This window comes from Aethalodelphis obliquidens, unplaced genomic scaffold (assembly GCF_003676395.1).
Source record: "Aethalodelphis obliquidens isolate GAN/ISIS:26980383/991018 unplaced genomic scaffold, ASM367639v1 scaffold6, whole genome shotgun sequence".
NCBI lineage: Eukaryota > Metazoa > Chordata > Mammalia > Artiodactyla > Delphinidae > Aethalodelphis > Aethalodelphis obliquidens.
In genome coordinates, this window is record NW_020837950.1 from 9393245 (window position 1) to 9418426 (window position 25182).

Below are 25182 nucleotides of genomic sequence, written 5' to 3' on the forward strand. Positions count from 1 at the left end.
GGATATTTAATCCAGCGCATTACTCTTGGGCCATGTGGAACAAATATACTTAGTTTATTAAATACCGCCACCTCCAAAGTAAATACACTCAGACTATACTCCCACCAGGGCATGAAGATCCCTATATCCCCACATTCCTGCCAACATATGCCATTATCCAACTGACTGGGGGTAATAATTACAACAGAGATGACGCATTTTGTTTGGGATCCTCTAATTACCAGCTATGAGGAGTATTTTGACATACACTGTTACCTTGACCATACTTGTTACCTTTTGGAATTTCCTCTTCTCTAAATTGTGTATTCATACCCCTTATGCATCTTGCAAATTGTAGTTAAAATGGCACATTCCCAACTCATTTCCTCTCAACTGGATTCAAACTGTCCATGGACGCTCGAATATGACACAAAAGGGAAGTGTAATGAAGGGGCAGTCAGAGTGGCAAGAGCTAGTGGTCCTCACTAATTGCAATAAAAATAACTTAGTCTTGCAAATTTCACTAAAACATACAACAGTGTGAGTATCTTGGGAGGGCCCCTCCCAAAGCAAGTAAGGAGCCCTGAAGCCTAAGCTTTGTTTGCTTCACAATAAATCCACCTGGGGTCCCATGTATACATGGGTCCAATCTGAGCCCTCTATTTGGTTCTACTGATTTACTGGTCTGTTCTTGCACCACACTAGGGCAACACTAGGTTTATAACTATGTCTTTGTTTGCTAGAATTTTATCAATAAGCAAGTATTAATTTATTTTATGTTTTTAAAATATCACTGAAAATTTCTTAGAATCCCAGATAACATTTCCACATTTTCTTTTTTATTCAAATTGTATCTACCCCCATCACCCACCACCTACCCCCTCACTGCCTAACGGAATCCTCTGACCAACAGGAGTTCCCACCTTTAGAATATGTCACTCATCTCCATGTTCCTAGGGATATTATTCCCTGTAGTTTTCATTATTTTTTATCAGTGGTAGTATGTAGCTAATAAGACATTGCTCAGAAACACTCAGTCTATCCCCTTTCAGATTAATGAATTAACTCATGCATCCATTTATTCAGTAAATAGTTCTTAAGTGCCTACAATATGTTTAAATGTTATGAATTCAACAACAACAAAAAGCATACGTTAACCCTCATGGAGTTTAATTCTTACCATAAATCATTTCCTTTACCAAGAAGAAAATAGAGAGTATATGGGGGATACATAAGTAGTTTCTTCCTTCCTCTTACAGTGTATTCAATAAAGTTATTAATAATAATATGCCTCTTTCTGATATCCACGACTGTAAATTTCTAGACACTGCAATGCATCAGCGGTGGTTTTTGCAAAAACAAAGACTTTGTTCCCTTTTCCATAGGTCAGCTCACCGCTCTATACCACTACAGCTGTATATACAGTGTATATCAAAGTCATGCAAAATGTTGAGTGTTCTTTTTAATGCCCTCAATAAATGCAGTGCTGACTTAGATACTATCTTATTGGACTACAGTTCTTTCCCACTGTTCATGCCTGTTTCCCTCAGGACACTGGGAAGAGACATAATTTCATAAGCCATTCTCCTACTGAGGAAGATCAGCGTACCCTAAGGAAAAAAGAGCATATTTTCACAGTAAGGTGGAAAATGAGTGCATTTTTCTTTTGAACCAGTGGCGGTGGCGGTGGGAGTGATTGTTTTCCTAATGTAGAATTCATGACATCACTTATTTACAGACAAATTCAAGCATGTCAAGTTTGGCAGATTCTTTCCAGAGACTAGCTTATCTCTCTAGCCTCATTGTCTGCCTCTCCTGCACTGTAATTTGCACTTGGCAAAGTTCCCAAAATAGAATATGCTGTTTCATACATCAGCATTTTTAGTTTCACTGTGACTTCTACCTGGAATGTGTTTCCAGCAATTATTTCTTCACCTGCCTCCACCCCTCATGCAAAACACAGTCCCAGAAGTGTCTCTTCTCCAATCACATAATGCTCCTCTCCCCTGAGACCCGCATACCCTGAGTATCCCAGTATCGTAACACTTAAATTAGTCTTTCGAAATGATCTATTTACATGCCTGTCCAGCCTACAGGTTTCTCAAGAGCACAGGACTGTGTCATTCTCCCCTTTATAGACCCAGCTACTACCCCAGTCCTTGCCATACAGCATGCAGTCAACAAATACTGAACAGAGCCCAACTCAACTAAAATATCAATAACTTTTTGGAACAGCGCTTTGAGCTTATGCAATCATAATTACCCCCAGAATGAACCCTGTGGGTAAACAAAATAGCCAGCTTCCAACATAAGAAACTTGAAGAGCAGGGAAGGCAAATAATCACTGGTGAACTTTGGTTAAATTCCCTCCTTACCCTTTTAATTAAAAATTTTTAAATGCCAATTAGTATACTGAGCATGGAGCACATTAGTAACTATTAACCCACTCCTTGATGATACAATATTATAATGCATGGCTTAGCAAAGTGGTTTTTAACTTGGCTCTTTGAGTTGGGGTGGGGATCATTTTGTGCTTATTTTTTGGTGCATATTTTAAGTTGTGATTTTTTTTTCCTCTAAAATAAAGCATGAGCATAAAAATCGATAAATGAAACAGATAAAAGTGAGTGAGGTAGCTGAGGATGGATGGAGGGATGAGGGAAACTGAGACAGAGCCTTAGGATCCCTACTGCTCCTTGGAGCTCACGGTGACAACCATGTGTAGGCAGCAAGCAGTCTTTGAGTGAAGCACAAAAGAACTAAGCTTGCTGTGCACTGCCTCTCTTCCTTCATCCCTCCTCACTGCACGATCACTTATTTTAATTCTCTCTTTTTTTTTTTTTGAGTTGGGCAAGTAGCTGCTGAAACTACCAACTTCATCTGTATTCAGAAGGATCAACTTTCCATTGCTTCTAGGATTCTGGGGTGACTCGAGAATGTTAAAGAGGTGGAAAGAAAAAAAATGGCAGTGGAGGGCGTTCTATCAGTGATATATAATTACCTGCCTCACATGCTTTATTATGCTTCATTATCTTTATTATTATTTAACATATATTGTAGGAAAAGTGCTACAGAGCAGCATTGCTCAATTTTTAATGTGCATGGGAAGCACCTGGGATCTTGTTAAAACAAAGGTTCCGACTCAGTAAGTCAGGAGCAAAATAGGAGAGTCTAACAAGCTCCCAGGTGATGCCAATTCTGCTGGTCCACAGATTGCGCTTTGAGAGGCACTAAAGGATGCCAAAAAATGGATGAGAAATAGTCTCTAATTCTCACGGAGTTCACAGTCTCATAGGAGGTACAGACCGTAACTGTAAGAACTCAAATAAGCAGCAGCAAAGGGTGAGTACTGAAAAGGATGCTGAACACCAGGCAGCCTTGAGGTTTTAGCAGAACACATGCAACATGGGCTGTTCTCAGAATCTCATGTCAAGTGCTTTAAGAAAGTAACATAAAAGAAATGAGGACCCAGTCGGGAGGTCCCAAAAGAAATTAAATATGTTCTCCCTTGTCTGATCCCTTTCTTGCTAGTTTTCTTAGTGAAGTGGGAGAATGCTGACTTTGTTTACTACCAACATACTTCTGCTTTCTTGGTGCAGAGAGCAGTAAAGGAAGATGGACCCCAGACAATGCTAGCTTCCTCATGGTTTCCAAAAACAGCCTCCTAGACTAGGTAAGTATTTATCCCAGCAGAGATGTCACCTTGCAGAGACAAAAACTGAGCCTGTTATCAAACAGACTAGCCCACTCTTAAGTGTAGGTGTCCAGGTGTCAAGCTGAAAGGAAGACAAATGCAGCTTTGCCCCCCACACACAGCCAAGAACTGCTTTGGAAAATTCTGTGGTGTGTGACACGTTGCTTTTCTGTACTGTCACATTTTAACAGGTTAACAGTATCAAAGCTAAACTTTCAAAACTCAGTTTTACAGGCTTGGGTATCTTTGCAATGAAATCACAAGATCACAGGGTTGAACTGCAATGTGGATCCCATCCTGTGAGTGTGTATCAGGGTTTCACTCTCAGAACATCGACTTCTAGGAAACACACAGTAGCCCAACCAACCTGTAGCCAGGCAGCGAACAAACAATCCTCTTGCTAAGGAGTCTGCTCCGAATTTCATCGAGATCCGACTATTTCTCAGAAAGAACATTCTGTCTCAGTGTTGTTCACTCGTCTTTTGTCCCAAACCGATGATAGTGTGGTAACGGGCTGCGTTCTGTAGAACGAAACACACGCGGTTTGGAAGAACATCAGGCTTTAGTCAGTGTCCCTAAGTTCAGGGTTCTCATCCATAAAACAAGGATAATAAAATCTACTAGTTACCTAACAGCATATTGTGAGAAGTTAAGGGAGCAAATGTATGTGAAAGAACTGTAGAAACTACAAAATAATAATGTAATAGCATCATAGCTCATAAGCAATTGTCTTAATAAGTAGTAAAACAGTTGATTTCCATTATAAAAGTTGAAGGCCCAGATCCTTCTTTCCACTAGACTGGAACTGCAAGGGGGAAAAAATTTAGCCAAACACTCTTTCCTGGGACTTCTACCCTTGAAGAGTTGGTGCAAGACTTTAAAAAATGGTGAGGTCCCATTCATTTAGAAGGAGCATTCTCATCTGACTGTTCCTATCTTGAGAAATTTCCTTTAGTTCTTGTTTCCTTGCTCCACTCGAAACCATTGATTTCCTCCTATTTCAAGATGTGGTTCTCCAATCTTTGTTTGCCAGTAAATTTCCTTTTTTGCCTAAGCTGACCAGCGTTTGTTTCTTTGCAATCAAAAAAAAACTTAGCTAACTGATATACCAAGCCAGGATCTCAATCCAGGACAGCCCAAAATCCAAAGCCCATGTACTAAACCAATAAATTACACTGTCTCTTAAAAAGTCACATTAAGTATTAAAATGTACAGTGCTTCTCTTATCCAACCTGCAGCTGTATTAATCTATGATCCACCCATTAGTTCATATGGTAACTTCTGACTTCTAAAAGCAAATGTGAAAATTATTTCTTATGTGATAATTCAGAAATTATCTTAAGTGCCATGGATTTAAGGGGAATCATTGAGTCATTTGAGAAAATGAACTGTAGAGCTGATAGGAACCTATGAGATCATTTTCACCTAACTTTGTATAAACAGAAGTATCATAACAATTTCATGAAAACAGCATCTGGCAGACTTAAACATTCTTCTTTCAATTGGTATAGAAGCAACTACCCCACTGCTTAGATGCAATGTATTACAGACAAGTCTCACCAAGTACAAACTGTAAGCACAGACTACTACAAAGACAAAATTTATCTTTCTCAGCTTTGTTTCAAATTTAAGAAATATCCAGGCTCTGCTAAGTGAGCAAGCCTATTACTCCAGTGGCCCCTTGAGTAGCCTAAGCAATCATCCTGGACATCAAACAGCAGGAAGCTTTTGGAAAGAAAAAAGGAAAAAAGGTCCAGCCACAGTTTAATTTCCTCTCTAATTGCAAAGGAATATATTCACTGAGCTCCTTGGGAAAGGAACTTTCTTCCACTCTCTCAACACTTTTCTGTTGGTACTAGATGAAAAAGAGACACAACAAATTGACGTGGGCCCTTAGATTCACAATTTTCTGAAGAAGGGCTTGCAGGAATGGGCATGTGCTGCGTGTGAGAGGAGTGGAGGGAACCAGAGCAATGGGTTCCTGCATGTGTCTGGACCTGTTACCACTCACCCCAACGTATGGCCAGTTTTCCATGAAAGAGAAAAAAGGCATGTCGACTGAAAAAAATGCACAACCCGAAAGTTGAGAATCATGTTTTATTCGGTGGACTTGCTGAGGACATTAGCCTGGAAGACAGCCTCTCAGCTTGCTCTGAGGGACTGCTCCTCAGAAGTATGAGAGGAGCCAGGATATATATAGGAGTTTTTGCAAAAAAAAACCAGGTAGTCGGAACATCAGAAGATTACTGCGAAAGAAAACCAGACATCTCAAGTTAATGAATTTAGCGCTTTTCTATATATAGGAAGATGCAAGAGTCTGGCCTCATTGAAATCAATCCTTTGATATGATATATCTGGCCTTGATATCAAAGGCAAGTATCCTGTTTTTCTCCATCCTGAATCCCTTCAAGGTGCACAGTCGTGGGCGGCTACAGTGGCTGATGGCTTGATGACTGCAATATCCTTTGTTTACTGATATAGCAGGTGACATTTCCACATGCAAAACAAATAAATCACATTGGATTGTATATTTAGGATAAATGATATTTTCAAAATTCCCTGCAACATGCAAAAACCACTCACATTTATTAAAAATCATTCTCCCCACTCCAGGGTTGAAAGATTCTTTCATTTAGCAGGTACTTTTTTTTAGCACTTTGAGGAACTAGTGTTCTTTCTGAGCTCAAATCAATACCTCACTTACTGTGAAGTTCCAAGCTGCAGGATCATCACATAAAACACAATAGGGTCCTTCTAGTAATGCTGATAACCCAACCTTGTTGAATGTGCACAAGTGGAAACCACAGAACACTGAATTTCATCAAATGTAAGATGCTATCAGCATGCAGGTTTTATAAATTTAAGTTTTAGCAAAGTAAATAAAGACAAATTGATCACATAATTTGATGACTCATTTTTATTGAATATGTGACTGTTTGGAATCATATAAATATTATAAATGACATGGTCTAATGTAATGAATTCTGTCTAATTAGAAGTTTTAAAAAACCGTAACCTAAAAAATTAGAAGAATGAAAAATACTGGCATAGAATCTCCTCAGAAATCTCAAATGGAATCATCTGATGGATCTGGAACACCATTAGAGAAATTTCTATTCACTTCTTTGAAGATCTTTAGGGAGAAGTTTAGATGTCTTGGTATAATGGAACAGGAGCCTTCTATGAAAACACTGAAAGAAGAAATATCAATAACGACGTGGCCCAAGAATATCACCTTTACCCTGAGTTGCTACTTTTAATATTTTCATTTACAATTTATTTCAAAAGTTGGTCTAATATTTTTTACTGCATGAACAAACTTTCATCAAAACGGCCTTTCTACAGAATACATTTCTCTTCAGTTTGCAAAGACGATATTCTATTCTTAAGCAAGCAATTCTGGTTTTACATTTGTAGCACCATTAAATAGAACTGGAGAGGTAACTTTTTTTGTACGTTTTTGTTGTAAATTTTACTACTTCAAACTTTTTTTGTGGCTGCCAAAGGGAAAAGAATAAGAAACAAAAATCAATGTTTGTATTTAAACTTGGAAGTATGATGAGAAGATACGGTGTGTGTATGTGTGCGTGTGTGTTGTTCTTTTGTTTTGCCTACTTTCTAGAATGTAAGCTTATGATACATATACTTACAGATAGCTCTTTCTCCTCCTATTACAGAGATTAACAATCCCTTTCTCTCAATAAACACAGAAGCTATCATTTATTGAGTAGTTATTATGTGCTCAGTGCCATACTAAGCTCTTTAGACTCATATAAGAACTCTATGACAAAGTCATATTAAAATGGTGAAAACCTTTACAATATTCATTTAAGAAGTATTTATTGAACAACTACTGTGAGACATTATTCTGGGCTTTGATGATATCAGAGTAAACAAAAAAACACAAAGCCACTGTTCTCAAAAAACTAACAAAAATAGAGAGAAAAAGCATCCATAGATGAAAGAGTATCTTTAAAGTATGACAATTTGATTGAAAACAAATCAGCAGTTACAATGGAAGACAGAAAATTCTGAGAAAATGTATTCAAAAAATACATTCGAAAATCAATCTAGAAATGTATGTCCAACAAAATTATCATCCAATAATGAGGGCAAAACATGTAAATCATTAGATGAAAACAAACTGTTTCTTCTATTAACAGATTCTAAATAAAAGCACTTAAAATATACTTCTAGAAGAGGACAAATTAGCCATAAAGGGAGGTCAGAAAAGCATACAAGAAGGATGAACAAAGCAGATTCCACAAAATACCAATAACAATGGTGCTGGTCATATTATTATTTGTGTATGGATATGACCTTACCTTAAAAATAATATCTACAAACATACATCAATATTTTATTATTATTATGTTATATATTATATATATATTATGTATATATTATTATGAGGAAATTTTCCTCTCAAAAATTAACCTGAAAAAATAAAAAAAATTAAACTGAATGTAGAACCATTTATATGAAGAGAAAATAAAGTTCCATTTTCTTTTAAGCATAATTGTGAATAATGGCTTCTTCTAGGCTCTGCTGTTTTAATCAATTGTGATTTTTATTACCTTTTTTTAATGCTCAAATTGTCACAAATTAGCCAGTGGGAACTCTTTTTTTTTGCGGTACGCGGTCCTCTCACTGCTGTGGCCTCTCCCGTTGCAGAGCACAGGCTCCGGACGCACAGGCTCAGCGGCCATGGCTCACAGGCCCAGCCGCTCCGCGGCATGTGGGACCCTCCTGGACCGGGGCACGAACCCGTGCCCCCTGCATTAGCAGGCAGACTCTCAACCACTGCGCCACCAAGGAAGCCCAGTGGGAACTCTTTTTAAGCTAGCTTCTGAGTCCTGTCAACACCACATTAGAACATTTCAAAGCACACTTGCCTGCTGGAAACAAACATTTCTAGCCTAATCTTGAAAACTCTCTTCCCTAAGGCATAGAATTAGCTCCTCCTAGAAGCATTGATATTTTTAGTTGATTTTTACCATTTCTCTATGATATCCCTACTTGAAATTTTAACTCCTCACGAAACTGTAACTAAACCTCCTTACTTTTATAATGTGATGAACTAAATAATCTTTACCATTTTTATTAAAATTTATATAATCACTTGATTTTTTAAACTCTGTCAATAAAAACTGTCTAAAAGACAGTGTTAACATTTTGAGTGATTTTCAATATTTTTATTCTGCTATGATTTTATGTACTCAAACCCCATTTCAGCCCAATATTTCTAATTATTTCCAGGAAGTTTCATAACTTTTCTAATTTTTATAGAGCAGTGTATTTCTAAAGCTGTCATTGTCTTTAGTAAGTTGTAATTACTTTTAATATGAGACAAAAAATTTAAATCAACTACTTAACAAATGCCAAGATATATACTTTATCCATCCATACACGAGACAAAAAATGAAAATCTTTGGTTGTTCACTATTTTAATTAAAATAAGAAAAGCATTATATCTGTAAACAATAAGGCAAATTAAAATTGGAAAAAATTTCCGTTTTCACTTGGAGAGAAACTGAGATTCTGGTGCATGCTGAAAGACATAATTCATCATGGAAGTTCAATATCTAAGCCCTCACAGAAAAAGCATCTTCAAATCTCTTTGATGATACTTATGTGGGCAAATGGTACCCTCTGGTGCAAGACTGATTGTAACTGACACTTTCAACTTCATGCTCAAATTGGAAAAAGGTCCCCTAAGGATAGAGGAGCAATACTCAATTAAAGATGTCTGATTGTTAGAGAAAATGATACTGATTACCTTGCCTCTGAACCTCAAATTAATTATGCAAGATAATTCTCTACAATTTAAGACTGCCTCTATTATGTGATTTATTAGAACTACCTTGAACCTCTCTGGCCACTTAACATATGGCTTTTCAAAAGTAATTGAGAATATTCCATTGTATCTAGATGGGTGGGATGGGGGAAGGTGGGAGGGAGGTCAAAGAGGGAGGGGATATAGGTATACCTATAGCTGATTCACTTCATTGTACAGCAGAAATTAACACAACATTGTAAAGCAATTTTACTCCAATTAAAAAATGTAAAAAAAAAAGTAATTGAGAAATCTGTTTCTTTTTCTAGCTGGAATTTATTTAAAAGTTTTGGACAATAACTTGAGATATATCATCTAGACACATTAATATTTATAATCTAGGTTTAGCTTTGCCAAAACAAAGCTGCAATTAGAATCCAAGTTTTCACCAAATCATTCAGATTTTTACAGTTTAAAAACCCAAAGTAATTTTTGCTGAATCTGAAATGATAAATAATTTGTCCCAAACCATTGCCTTAAGGTCATATAGTAAGTACAATAGGAAAGCAAAGTGAAGAGACTGAATCTATATTAAAAGGTAGGCTTTCCTAAGGTTGTTTCTATGCTAGTATCATGAGTCAATACATAATTAAATATTTTGATAGAGTACAAAATGTGATTTTTTTTTTCCTGAGACAAAACAGAAATACCAAATAGGTTGTGTTGCATGCACCAATTCCAATTATCTGATACTGAGTAACTCCAGGACCGTGTTGAGGATTCTGAAAGAATCTGTGGCTCAGAGTCCAATATTAGCCAGGAGTGGAGGACTGGATACATATTTTTGGCCATCCTGACTCCAAAAGAACTGAAAAGAATTCCTTAGGACGTTACCTCTACCTTTCAAAATATTAACGAATATTCTTTTCTACTTTGAATTAAGACATCTAACACATTTTGATTTCTATAAATACCTCTGAAACTAAATTTTTATTATCCAACCACATGTAATTTAATAGGAAAAAAAATTTCACTGAGTGCCCACCAAAAGCCCTTATACCTGGAACTGGGAATTAAACAGTGCACAAAATAGACACAATTTTGCCCTCTCTGGGCTCTCAAATTAACAGGAAGGTAATAATTTTGATAATAATTGTCTATATAGGCAAAAATCCTCAACAAAATATTAGCAAACCAAATCCAACAATATATAAAGAGGATCATACACCATGATCAAGTTGGATTCATTCCAGGGTCATAAGGATGATTTAACATACACAAATCAATCAGTGTGATACAACACATCAACACAAGGAAAGATAAAAACCATATAATCATCTCAGTAGATGCAGAAAAAGCATTTGACAAAATTCAACATCCATTCAGAATAAAAAGTCTCATCAGAGGGAACATATCTCAACATAATAAAGGCCATTTATGACGAACCCACAGCCAACATAATACCCAATGGTGAAAAGCTGAAAGCCTTCCCACTAAATTCAGGAGCAAGACAAGGACGTCCACTCTCATCACTTCTATATAACACAGTATTAGAAATCCTAGCCACAGCAATCAGATAAGAAAAAGAAATAAAAGTATCCAAATTGGAAGAGAAGAGGTAAAACCATCACTACTTGAAGATGACATGATACTCTATATAGAGAACCCTAAGTCTCCACACAAAAACTATTAGAATTAATAAATGATTTCAGCAAGGTAGGAGGATACAAGATTAAGATATAGAAATCCATTGCATTTCTACACACTAATAATGAAATATCAGAGACAGTAAAAGAAAAATCCCATTTAAAATCATATAAAAAATATACCTAGGAATAAACTTAACCAAGGAGGTGAAAGATCTATATGCTGAAAACTATAAAACATTGATAAGGAAATTGAAGATGATTCAAAGAAATGGAAAGATATCCCATGTCCTTGGACTGAGAGAATTAATATTGTTAAAATGGCCATACTACTTAAAGTAATCTACAGATTTAATGCAATCCCTATCAACATGCCCATAACATTTTTCACAGAACTAGAACAAATAACTCTAAAATTTATATGGAACCATAAAAGACCCAGAATTGCCAAACCAATCCTGAGGGGGGGAAAAAAAAAAAGCTGGAAGTATAACCCTTCCAGACTTCAGACTATACTACAAAGCTACAGTAATCAAAACAGCATGATATTGGCACGAAAACAGACACATAGATCAATGGAATAGGACAGAGAGCCCAGAAATAAACCCATGCATTTACAGTCAATTAATCTATGATAAAAGAGGCAAGAATATATAATGGAGAAAAGACAGTCTCTTCAATAAGTGGTGTTGGGAAAGCTCGACAGCTACATATAAAACAATGAAATTAGAACATCCCCTTACACCATATACAAAAATAAACTCAAAATGGTTTAAAGACCTAGATGTAAGACATGACACCATAAAGCTCCTAGAAGAGAACATAGGCAAACCATTCTTTGACATAAATCATAGCAATATTATCTTAGATCAGTCTCCCAAAGCAAAAGAAGTAAAAGCAAAAATAAACAAATGAGACCTAATCAAATTTAAAAGCTTTTGCACAGCAAAGGAAACCATCAACAAAATAAAAAGACAACCTATGGAATGGGAGAAAATATTTGCAAATGATGCAACTGACAAGTGGTTAATATCCAAAATATACAAATAGCTCATACAACTCAATATTTAAAAAACAGACAACCCAATTAAAAAATGGGCAGAAGACCTAAACAGACATTTTTCCAAAGAAGACATACAGATGGCCAACTGGAACATGAAAAGATACTCAGCATTGCTAATTATTGGAGAAATGTGAATCAAAACCACAATGAGATATCACCTCACACAGGTCAGAATGGCTATCATCATAAAGTGTACAAATAATAAATGCTGGAGAGGATATGGAGAAAAGGGAACCCTTGTACACTGTTGGTGGGTATGTAAATTGGTGCAGACACTATGCAAAAACAGTATGAAGGTTCCTTAGAAAACTAAAAATAGAACTAACATATGATCCAGCAATTCCACTCCTATATATATACCTGGAAAAAAAAAGAAAATATTAATTTGAAAAGATACATGCACCCCCAACATTCATAGCAGCACTATTTACAATAGCCAAGACAAGGAAGCAACCCAAGTGCCCATCAACAGACGATTGGATAAAGAAGATGTGGCTTATATCTACAATGGAATATTTCTCAGCCAAAAAAAGAATTAAATACTGCCATCTGTATCAACATGGATGGACCTAGAGAATATTATGATTAGTGAAATAAATCAGACAAAGACAAATACTATATGCTACCACTTATATGTGGAATCTAAAAAATAATACAAATGAACCTATATACAGAACAGAAAAAGACTCACAGACAGAAAACAAACTTATGGTTACCAAAGGAGAAAGGGAAGGGGGAGAGACAAATTAGAGTACAGGATTAACAGATAAAAACTACTATACTTAAAATAGAGAAGCAACAATTCCTATAGCACAGGGAATTATAACCAATATTTTGTAATAATCTAAAATAGACTATAATCTTCAAAAAAACCCCACGAATCACTGTGCTGTACACCTGAAACTAACACAAGGCTGTAATTCAATTATACTTCAATAAAAAAAAATAATCTAAATGAATGGTTGTATCATGCTTTGCAATGTATTTTTAAACATTAACCTTCCTTGAATTCTTTGGAAAAGCCAATTCGTTCATGATGTACTTTTTCAACACATTGTGAGATCTGGTTTGCTAATATTTTGTTCAGGAATTTTGCATCTATTTTCACAAGGAAGAATGACTTTTAATCATCCATTATCAATAAAATCCTTATTTGATTTTGGCATCATGATAATTTAGCCTCATTAAGTTATTTGTAAGATGTCACCTGTTTTATTTTGTTCTATTTTCTGGAAGGATTATATGGTTTTGGAATTAATTGTTTCTTGATGATGTGTCATAACTTGCCTTTTAATTGCTCTAGATCTGTTGTTTGTTCTGTTTGGGTTTTCATTTTGGCTTTTTACATAGAAGAGGGAAAGATTTTTAAACACTGATCTAGTTTCTTTAAAGGTTACAGGTCTACTAAGATTTTCTTTTATTTCTACTTGATTCAGTATTGCTAAGTAATTTTCTGTGTGAAATTGTCCATTACAATGTAAATTTTTTACATAAGACTGTACACTGTTCATGTATGTGCAATTTTATTTTGTATGTTAGATGTTTTTTCTCTCCCTGTTCCTTGATAAATTTCACCAGGGTATATCAATTAACACTGAATTACCTTTTTTTTTTAACAATTAAAATCAATTTGGCCAATTATTTTGGCTTCATACCAAAAGGCATAAAATTGCCAAGAAGTGGTAAGCCTTTTCTTGGTAATCCATTCTTTTAATATTAAGCTTCTCCATTATTAAAGTGTATTTGTAATTATTCTATGTTCAGCACCCATGAAAAGCAGCCATTCTTTCATTTTGATGAAATAAATTTTCATCTCTTTTTCACTGCCAATAATAAATGATGTTTCCTTTCTAGAGCCTTTCTTCTTAAATCTTTATTCACAAGTCCTATATTTCTCTTTGATTCATTCCTTTGAACTCTGTCTAGGGTCTCTCCGTATCTTTTAAATTTTGAAACAGAGAACTTAATATTAAACCCTAGAACTACCTGACCAATGGTATATAAAATAAAAAAATGATCTTAGGAACCCAAACATTCAATATGTTGTCTTCGTTAATACTGCTTGAGAAGCCTTGAATAAGGGGATTATGCAAAGTGGGAGAGTGGAGGCCTCCTGCAGAGAGGAAATCTTGACCACAGACACACTTCCTCATCACCTCTTTTATTAAGACCTCAGAGACTGTGCCCTCTGTTTTCTTGTGTGCTACCACGTACTTCTTCCAAATAGAGTTTTCCATGACCCTAAATAACTCAGAGCTTTCTCACAGTTTTTCCAGGTTTCCTAGGGGTTTGCATTGCAAAAACAAGGAAACTGGCTAAGATAACCTTAACTAATCATAAGGATTTTATATTTTCAATAAGTCACTGAGCAAAATGACACCAATACCTCTAAGACCTGGGAAGAAAACTATGCCTCCAACCCTTTGGCTCTCTCTCTTCATTCGCTCTTTGGTTCTGGAGAGAACATGAAATCAATATATTTTATCTCAGCAGTCATGAGATAAATATATTTTGTTTCTAGGACTGGTGATTCTGATGATAAAAGTTAATTATATCTTAATTACCCACTTATCCCTTTGCGGGGGCGGGGGCAATAGAGGAGACAATAGTCCTTTGCACAGGGCAGTCTCTCAATGAACATTTGTTGAATGAATGAACTAATGACAAACAAGTTAAAGATGGCATTGGATCCTTGGAATCACAAGGTCCAAGTAAGTTTCCTCTACATTTTAAGAAATACAGGGTTTTATCCATTTCTGTTCTTTCTTCTAATTTATGAAAGTAAATTATAATGATCTTAGTCATCATTCTCAGAAAAGGGATGACTATTTTTCTTTCAAGAATAATTAGCTCAAAAAAAATTAAAGTTCACAGAGGCAACCTAAGGTATTAGGAAAGTAGCTGTTTTTTTTTAAAGAAATTTACAAACCATGGCAATACAAATCCTTTTTGGAATAAGGCAGCATTATAAATCTATAAATTAAAATATTTTACTCATCCATTTTTAATTATAATAGGAAACAGAAAAAATATATTCAGTCAATATAAGTATAATCTTTGTCTAGGTTAGGAATACAATGAAAGGGATATAGGTGGAAATATAGATGAAAGCAACAGAGATCAAGAAGGTGGAGGGAGAGGGAAAACAGAGGAAAAAGAAAGATAGAAACATAGATCGAAAGCAGCAAGAATTGAAAGAGAGAAGTGTTCCCTGTTAAAAGCTTTTTAAACAATTACTGCTATAGGCTGTTAAAGTTGGGCTATGGTGTTCCCCCAATAGGATTAAACAGTAATGTCAAATTTTGAATTTTCCTAAAGAGTCAAAGGACAATAAGCTATGAGCTGTAAGTTTCCCATAATTTAAAGACTGCAATAAAAATTTAATGTTCTTTTAGGGAGAGAAATACGTATTTCCTACTCTATCAGTTATAAATAAGTTTAGCTGCAAGTAAAGAAACCACGATTAAGAGTAGCTTAGAGCTTCCCTGGTGGCGCAGTGGTTGAGCATCTGCCTGCCGATTCAGGGGACACGGCTTCGTGCCCCGGTCCAGGAAGATCCCACATGCCGCGGAGCGGCTGGGCCCGTGAGCCATGGCCGCTGAGCCTGCGCGTCCGGAGCCTGTGCTCCGCGGCGGGAGAGGCCACAACAGTGAGAGGCCCGCGTACTGCAAAAAAAAAAAAAAAAAAAGTTTCTTTTTTTCCTCACAGAACAAGAAGTTCAGGGCAAGGCAGTATCTGGTGTTCACTGACTGCTCAATGACGTTAGTGAGGATTCAGGAACTTTTTTCTCTTTGTTCCAGTGCCCTGGCCACAATAAAAGACCTTCCTCTCACATTGTGGCCTCCAGGTCTCTAGATAGCTCCTGAACCAGCAGGCCTGATATCAAGGAAAGAAGAGTGCGACTGGAGAAAAATAATAAAGAACAAGACCAAAGGGGCCTTCCTGTGTGCCTCTCCCTCCTTATCAGAGAAGCCATGGCATCTGGGACACCTCGCTCAGCCCGCTTGTGCTTACATCTCATAGGCCAGTACCACATTCCCTAGGGAGAAGGGCTTGTGTATGGGGATGGCGTGGTAAACCACCATGTTCACCACAGTCACGTTTTCAAGAGATCAATTTACTTTGCCTGGGGTCACACTTTCATGAAGAGGACAACAGCTATTTTTCCCTTGGCAGTCATATTCCAGTGGTCTGGCAGCAAGCAGAAGAAAGATTTTCCTATACAAGAAATTTTGTTCGTGGGCAAATATATTTAGTCTTGCTACTGTACTCAATTCATTCAAAGATACATTCTAATTTACATGAGGTGGATATCATAATCGAATGCAGGGCAGGCCCTTGAAATTCCAAAATGCAAGCACAACACATGAAAATTTTCCAATTCTGCCAGGTCCTTACAGTTTAAAATGTAAAATACTAAGCTGTTTGCTGCAAGCAAACTTGACTCTTCCTAAATTTAATCTGTCATCTAAGTCTCGCAACAGAAATATTTGCCCCTGTGTATACTCAGTGAATACAACTGAAGATGAATATCCTCATTTTCTCTTATGAAGACTCAGGAAAACACAGGTTTGTTAGGCAAATTATGCACTCTTTCCAGGCTCTCTGGACAATAAATATAATTCAAATTTAGTATCCCTGATGATTAGCATATATATATACAGACACACATATATATGTATGTGTATATATATATTTTATATATATAAACTATATATATTATCATATATATAAACTAGTATACATATGATTAGTATATATATTTGTATATATAAATATGTAAGTATATATATACTGATACATTATGATGATTAGTATAGTCTTTTTCTTTTTTTAACATCTTTATTGGATTATAATTGCTTTACAATGATGTGTTAGTTTCTGCTTTATAACAAAGTGAATCAGTTATACATATACATATGTTCCCATATCTCTTCCCTCTTGCGTCTCCCTCCCTCCCACCCTCCCTATCCCACCCCTCTAGGTGGTCACAAACCACCTAGCTGATCTCCCTGTGCTATGTGGCTGCTTCCCACTAGCTATCTATTTTATGTTTGGTGGTGTATATATGTCCATGCCACTCTCTCACTTTGTCACAGCTTACCCTTCCCCCTCCCCATATCCTCAAGCCCATGCTCTAGTAGGTCTGTGTCTTTATTCCTGTCTTACCCCTAAGTACTTCATGGCTTTTTTTTTTTTTCTAGATTCCATATATATGTGTTAGCATACGGTATTTGTTGTTCTCTTTCTGACTTACTTCACTCTGTATGACAGACTCTAGGTCCATCCACCTCACTACAAATAACTCAATTTAGGTTCTTTTTATGGCTGAGTAATATTCCATTGTATGTATGTGCCACATCTTCCTTATCCATTTATCTGTTGATGGACACTTAGGTTGCTTCCATGTCCTGGCTATTGTAAATAGAGCTGCAATGAACATTTTGGTACATGACTCTTTTTTTTTTTTTTTTTTTTGCAGTACGCGGGCCTCTCACTGTTGTGGCCTCTCCCGTTGCGGAGCACAGGCTCCGGACGTGCAGGCTCAGCAGCCATGGCTCATGGGCTCAGCCACTGTGCGGTATGTGGGATCTTCCCAGACCGGGGTACGAACCCGTGTCCCCTGCATCGGCAGGCAGATGCTCAACCACTGCGCCACCAGGGAAGCCCCACATGACTCTTTTTGAATTATGGTTTTCTCAGGGTATATGCCCAGTAGTGGGATTGCTGGGTCATATGGTAGTTCTATTTGTAGTTTTTTAAGGAACCTCCATACTGTTCTCCATAGTGGCTGTATCAATTTACATTCCCACCAACAGTGCAAGAGTGTTCCCTTTTCTCCACACCCTCTCCAGCATTTATTGTTTCTAGATTTTTGATGATGGCCATTCTGACCAGTGTGAGATGATATCTCATTGTAGTTTTGATTTGCGTTTCTCTAATGATTAATGATGTTGAGCATTCTTTCACGTGCTGGTTGGCAATCTGTATATCTTCTTTGGAGAAATGTCTATTTAGGTCTTCTGCCCATTTTTGGATTGGGTTGTTCGTTTTTTTGTTATTGAGCTGCATGAGCTGCTTGTAAATTTTGGAGATTAATCCTTTGTCAGTTGCTTCATTTGCAAATATTTTCTCCCATTCTGAGGGTTGTCTTTTGGTCTTGTTTATGGTTTCCTTTGCTGTGCAAAAGCTTTGAAGTTTCATTAGGTCCCATTTGTTTATTTTTGTTTTTATTTCCATTTCTCTAGGAGGTGGGTCAAAAAGGATCTTGCTTTATGTCATAGAGTGTTCTGCCTATGTTTTCTTCTAAGAGTTTTATAGTGTCTGGTCTTAAATTTAGGTCTCTAATCCATTTAGAGTTTATTTTTGTGTATGGTGTTAGGGAGTGTTCTAATTTCATTCTTTTACATGTAGCTGTCCAGTTTTCCCAGCACCACTTATTGAAGAGGCTGTCTTTTCTCCACTGTATATTCTAATATATTACTGTATAAAAAAATATATATTAGTTTATATACACTAAACTATATAAACTTATATGACGATTTATATACATAAATGAGTATACTAGTTTATAAGCAATATAAATAAGTATATATGGATATAAAGTATATATAAACTAGTATATATATTAGTATATATAGTTATATATATAAACTCTCACAGATAAAGGTTTCTGGGAGATAGTTTCATAAATTCATAGCACATTATGTGTTTTAGTAGCATTTATCATGTATTTTAATAATTATATATAGAGAGTATATATATATAGTATTCATGTATTCTCAGGGGTGTAAAATATTAGACTATAAGGATATCTACCAAATTTACCAAGCTATTAACAGTAGTGCTAACAGTAGTGCTCTTTTCTGGATGGTGGGATAAAGGTATTTTGTGTTTGGGGCACGTGCAGCACGCACACTGGCACTTTACTATGGCTATATGATTATTATTAACAAAATTCTTATTACGTTATATTAGAAATGTCTGCATGTCAGTCTCTCCCATTAGCTGTAATCTCTATAAGGATTCAAGGGTCTTGTCACTTATTTCTATATCCATACTTTCTAGAATAGTACCTGGAAATTAGTAAGTGCTTGTTGTCCTCAGAATAAATTAATGAAAGAATGAGTTTGATTTTGGACTTCCTCATTCAGGTCAGTGTCCATCCATTCGTTCAAGTACTCTAACCAGGATTTGATGATCCACGTTCCTGTGATTGTGCTAATATGTTAGAGGTGCTTCCAACTAAAAATTGTCACTCGCCATCTGGTTCTACAAGCATGAAGTCACTAGCCACTGTAGTCGCTGACCTTCAACATACCCTGAAAGGAGTTCAAGGGGAAGATCAGGAATGAGGCTCTCCGTGCTCTGGGAAAAACTGGCAGAACAGGCCGTCAGATAGATATTTTCAGGAGAAGATTTTATGAGCCCAATTTCTTGCATCTTCTCATACCTAGAAAAGCACTAAAATCATTAATGGAGACATCTGGCTCCTCATGACTAGCAGCAACCTTTTGCCAAAACGTGTGCCTGACCGCATGTATCCACCTTCACTAAAATCACGTATATACTGACCTTCCCCCCACCTCTTTGGAGCAGTTCCTCGGAGCTATCTGAATGGCTGTCTCTGGGCTATAGTCCTCATTTGACCACAAAGAAAACTTAACTCACAACTGTCATGTTGTGCTTTTTTTTTTAAGTGCTAACATTTTTAAAAGAAAACAAATAATGAATCACTTAATATCCTTCAGATGCCCCTGAGAATAACATGACTTCACATTCCTAACATTGTCTTAGGTCCCATGATCATATAGAAGTTGATACCAAATGTTGACCTATCACTATTGAGAATCTCATCTAAAACTGCCTTCAAGTACTGTTGCCAGATGCCAATATTGACCTGGACCATACACTATTTTATTTTCTTATTCAGAAAAAAAGCAGCATTTTTATCAACATTTCTTAAAATTACTTGGAAGTAAAAGAACTACTTTAAAACATAAAATGGTCAGGTCTAAGATTTGATTTGATTTACAAGCTAATAAATTAGTCTGTTATTCTTTCCTGGATGCTGGTAGAAGAGACAAAACTGAGTCAGAGAAAAAGGGTTTTGTCACTCATGGCACCGCAAACAGCTGGAGCATCAGTATATTTACAATGGTTCTTCTTGCCCCCAGATCTCACAAGGAGATGGGGAGGAGGCCAGATGGATGCTATACATGCAGAGTATGGGCATCCCAGCTGAGACACGATGAGATTGGGGAATCCACCACATTTATAGAAAGGAGTGAACTAGCTTACTCTTTGTGTGGGTGTAGAAGGAGATATCACCTCATCTCTCAAGATTACCAACTGCATAAACAGCCCTGAAAAATGGCCCCAGTAAACAGCAGTTAGGGCCTTACAATCTTAGCACACTCAGCAAGACATAAAGGACAGCCAAGTAGCCTACAAAGGACTCTCTCTCCCACAAAACTATTATTATATAAGCACAAATAAATCATCGACCAAAATTTGCAAATTTTAATTTATTCTGCAGAGAACACAGAGCAAGCCTATTTCGATGTAGTTCAATGCTTGGGCTCCGCTTGGCTTTTATCCCCACCTACTATGACTAGAGCAAAGAGTTGGTGAACGAAATACAAGAAATGAGGCTGCGGCAGAAGTCAGGGTCAGAGGATGAAGGGTTTTATATACCATGATAAAGACATTGGACTTATCCAAAGAAAACAGGAGCTATTTGAGGGTTCAAAGTGAGAGAGATTCGATTTGCATTTTATATAAATGGCATGGAACAGGCAAATATAGAGGCAGGAAGGCTAATCTGGAGGCAGTTGAATGATTGCGGCCTGACCCAAAAAGTAGGAGTTAGGATACAGATAAGAATAGACTTGAGAAATGTTTAAAAGGTAGAATTGTCTCAATTTAGAGTTTAATTGTATACAAGAGGTGAGGAAGAAGAATTTAAGAAAATTGTCTGTGTCTGCCTTGAGCAACCATGTCACGGTGGCACTCTTCCCTAACATAGAAAGCACAGAGCATGCAGCAAATGAGACAGTGAAAGCATTTTTTTCTTTTGATACTATAGGGAGTCTGAGATGTACTGGGATATCTGGGATGTTCAACAGAAGTTGGATATGCAGATCTGGTGCTTTGGAGGTAAAGCTAGGCTTGTGCCATGGAACTAAATGGTAATTGAAGTCATGAAAGAGAACAAGATCATGTCGGAGTATATGAAGAACAAGAAGAAAAAAGGTTCAGCTGAGAACCCTTGAAGCACAACCACTCAAAGACAGTCAAAAGACTTAGAATTACAACCAGAAAGAAGAAAATCAAGAATGCAGGATACCATGGGGCTAAAAGAATATTTCAAGAAAAGAGACATCATCGTCAAGTGCTATGGTGAACTCGAATAACTTCAGAACTTAAAGTGTTTATTCGATTGAATAAGGAGGTCTTTATTTACATTGATATGAGCAGTTTCATTAGAATCGGAGGAAGAAATCATGTCAATAGAAAGAGAAGTCGAAGTGAGTTGAAGAAATGACAGATGTGTGTGTACATAGGCAACTGTTTCAAGAAGTGTAAAGTATAAATGCAAACAGAGGAAACTTTCAGGGTTTGTTTTGTTTTTTAATGAAAGGAGAGATTTGAATATGCTTTAAATGAACATAGGAAAGAACCAACAGGTAAGGGCAGATTGAAGATGTGGGGATAAGACAGGAGATAGTCCAAAGAGATGCTAAAGTAGAATTTTCAAAAAGATAAAATCAGGACCCTCATGCAGATATAAAATGAACATGTATCAAAGATGGCCTTCAACTCACTAAACAAAGAGGTAACTCATAAGATAGTAAGACCAGCTCAAAGTGATTTGAATAGCTGATTTATTTATAAGTAATTTAATAAGGAAATGTAAGGATAAGATTGCTCAGTAAGTGCAAAATGATTAATATCCTGGAAAGCAAAAAACTGAAGCCTTTGGAGTTATCTTTTTACAGAAGAGAAAATGTGGACAGACCTTATTTACATCACTATAGGGCAAAATGCATAACTTAACTATGCATGTAACTTCACTAAGTCATAATAAATTGTGAGCTGAACAGAGTACATTTCCTTAGATAATCCTTACGTGGACCTGTAAAACAATGACCCCATATGATAATAAAAGGACATTCTGTTCACCTTTTGGCGTTATTTACAAGTTCTGAACAATTTTTCTCAAGAGAGAGTAGTTGCTAAGGAAATAGAAAGGAAGTTTATCTTCAAGGTCTTGGCAAGTATCAGAAACACTCAAAAAAAAAAAAGTGAGTGAAGTGAGTTAATGAACAATCCATTTATGAAATTATGGACAGAGTCAAGAAAGAGAAACCAAAAATGGTGAAGGGACCCTGGGATCAGCAACAGTAGCTCCACTAGGTCTGATAACGGAGCAAATGGTTACCATGACCCTTTGAGACCTAAAGCTGTAGACGCCAACTGTGGACTTTGATAGAGGAACACATCCAGTGGCAATCCCTCAGCCTGAGGAAGATAATAAAGGAAAGAATATCCCTCATCATTTTCCTGCTCTCCAATCTCTGGTGACTTCCATTGGCGAAATCCAACCTGATGCCAGAGGGCAAAGGAGCCTTTACGTAGGTCCTATAGCTCACTCTCCTGGGACATAAAGCAATGACTGATTAACTGGTACTATACCGAAAGGAACCTCTTGATAGATTCTAATATTCATGGATGTAGTGTCTCATCACATTCTGATTACAAATTAATACATTCTTTTATTGCTTCTCAGGAAAGGAAACAGATGGCAAATGGTTATGATTGGAATGAATCCATTTGTAAGCTATGATATCCAAGATTATTTCAAGTCAATGTGAAATCAATAAACTTTGTATTCATACTTATATAATTTTTTCATACATTAACCAAATTAGCAAAACTTTCTCAGTGTATCAAATGTTGTCCTGAGTTCTGAGAAGAGGAAATACAGTAACCAGCAACATTCCATGACACTGACTACTGGGAGTATTCGTAAATACTGACTGGCTTATGATACCTAATGAGTTAACAAAATGAATTTCCTTTATCATGTTACAATTTTAGATGTTACATCCTTTATAAGGCCTTTTTATCAGAAATCCAGAATGATGTAAAAGGAAAGGCCAACGGTTATTTCAAAAAGATGTTGAAATGCAGGGTATATTCAAACAAACTGGATAGCACTATAGGGTGATTTGTTTTGTGCCAAAGTATAGTCACATGGCTGCATAAGGCACAAGTTTGGAGCTTCTGTAACTTGCTGCTAACACCACTTCCAGATCTCTTTGGCAATTATTATACACTGTTGTAACACATACAACAGTATCTTTCAACAGTAAGTACCTCCTCCTTGAACGCTTTCCATTTTCTATATATACGTAAGTCTTTCCTAGATAATTTCAACAAAGAGTTTCATTTCAACAACAAAGAATTTGTTGAAATATCATGGTAGGCAAAGAATTGTACTCTGAACCCACTGAGGCTGTATCTGAGTCTCAATAAATGTCATTTTCATTTTCACCATGTATTTTATGGATGTGCATACATGTCCTCTCTTCTCTACCAGAATATAAATTCCTTATGTGTAAGTTCTCTCTTATCCACCACTATGTATCTTGTGGAAATAGAACATTATGGGCACTCATAAGCATTTGATAAATATCTGATGAATAAGTGGATGGATGGCTAAATGAATACAAAAGAAAATTAAATGGTCTTTTAATTAACAAATATTTGAAGAACTCTCATCTATTTATCAACTGAAAGGGGGAAGTAGTATATGCTATTGCTAATTGTTTAACTAGGAATATCAGCTGCATCTATGTTGTATCTATGTTCTATTCTTCAATACCTATGTCATAAATCAATTAGAAACCTAAAATGAAGATTTCTTCAAATGTGGAAACATAAAGCATAAACTCTTAGTTTTGCTTTACAGATGAGGTCATAGAAAGATTAAGTGGTTTACAAAAGCTTTTATACAAATGCTAATAGCAGCATTATCCATAATAGCTAAAAAGAGAGAAAAGCTCAAATATTTACCAACTGCTAAATGGATGAATAAAATGTGGTATATCCACATAATGGAATATTATTTGGCAATAAAAAGGAATGAAGTACTGATACATGCCGTTCCAGGGATGAACCTTGAAAACATTACATTAAGTGAAATGTCCAGAATAGGCAAATCTATAGAGACAGAAAGTAGCTTAGTGGTTGCCAGGTTTGGGGGCAGAGTGAATAAACAGTGACTGCTAATGGGTATTAGGTTTCTTTGGGGATAATGAAATGTTCTCAAGTTAGATTGTGACAACTGTATAATTCTGTGAATATACTATAAAGCACTGGATTGTATACTTTAAATGAGTGAATGGTATGAAATGTAAATGATGTGGTTTTTTGTTTGGGTTTTTTTTTTTTTTTTTGCGGTACGCGGGCCTCTCACTGTTGTGGCCTCTCCCGCTGCGGAGCACAGGCTCCGGACGCGCAGGCTCAGCGGCCATGGCTCACTGGCGCAGCCGCTCCATGGCATGTGGGATCTTCCCGTACCGGGGCACAAACCCATGTCCCCTGCGTCGGCAGGCGGACTCTCAACCACTGCGCCACCAGGGAAGTCCGTAAATGATATTTTAATAAAGCTATTTTTAAAAAGTAAAAATTAAGTGTCTTGTTCAAAATTGCAGGAATAATTAGTGAAGTCAGAACTGTAATCTACACTTTCCCAACCAGTACAATTCTCTTTTCTTACCTTGCTGTTGTCTTGTGTGTAACACAGTTACTTTTTACTCCCTTATTTTCTGAAAATCTGCATTGCTTTTTTGCCATTTTTGTATTTAGTTCTTTCTTTCCTCCCATTTCTTAATTTCCTCAAGAGCTCTCACACTGTCCTTCCCAGCTGTTAAATGACCTACATTTTAATGATCACAACTCAGTTTTATTTCTTATGGCTGCACATCAGGGTGACTTCTGATAATATTAATCTAAT

The 25182-nt window shown here is 36.5% G+C and overlaps 1 long non-coding RNA gene across 3 annotated transcripts in view; it reads right to left on the reverse strand.

The window, feature by feature from the left end:
- Nucleotides 1-3477: 3477 nt before the first annotated feature.
- LOC113618827 (uncharacterized) overlaps nucleotides 3478-25182 on the reverse strand; it is a 95249-nt gene continuing 73544 nt past the window's right edge. For 2 of the 3 annotated variants that reach the window (XR_003432138.1, XR_003432136.1), the window contains one exon: nucleotides 6576-6864. This is a non-coding gene — a long non-coding RNA (uncharacterized LOC113618827). Of the gene's footprint in view, nucleotides 4195-6575; nucleotides 6865-25182 lie in introns of those variants that run through there. The other variant, XR_003432139.1, reaches the window with a different exon arrangement.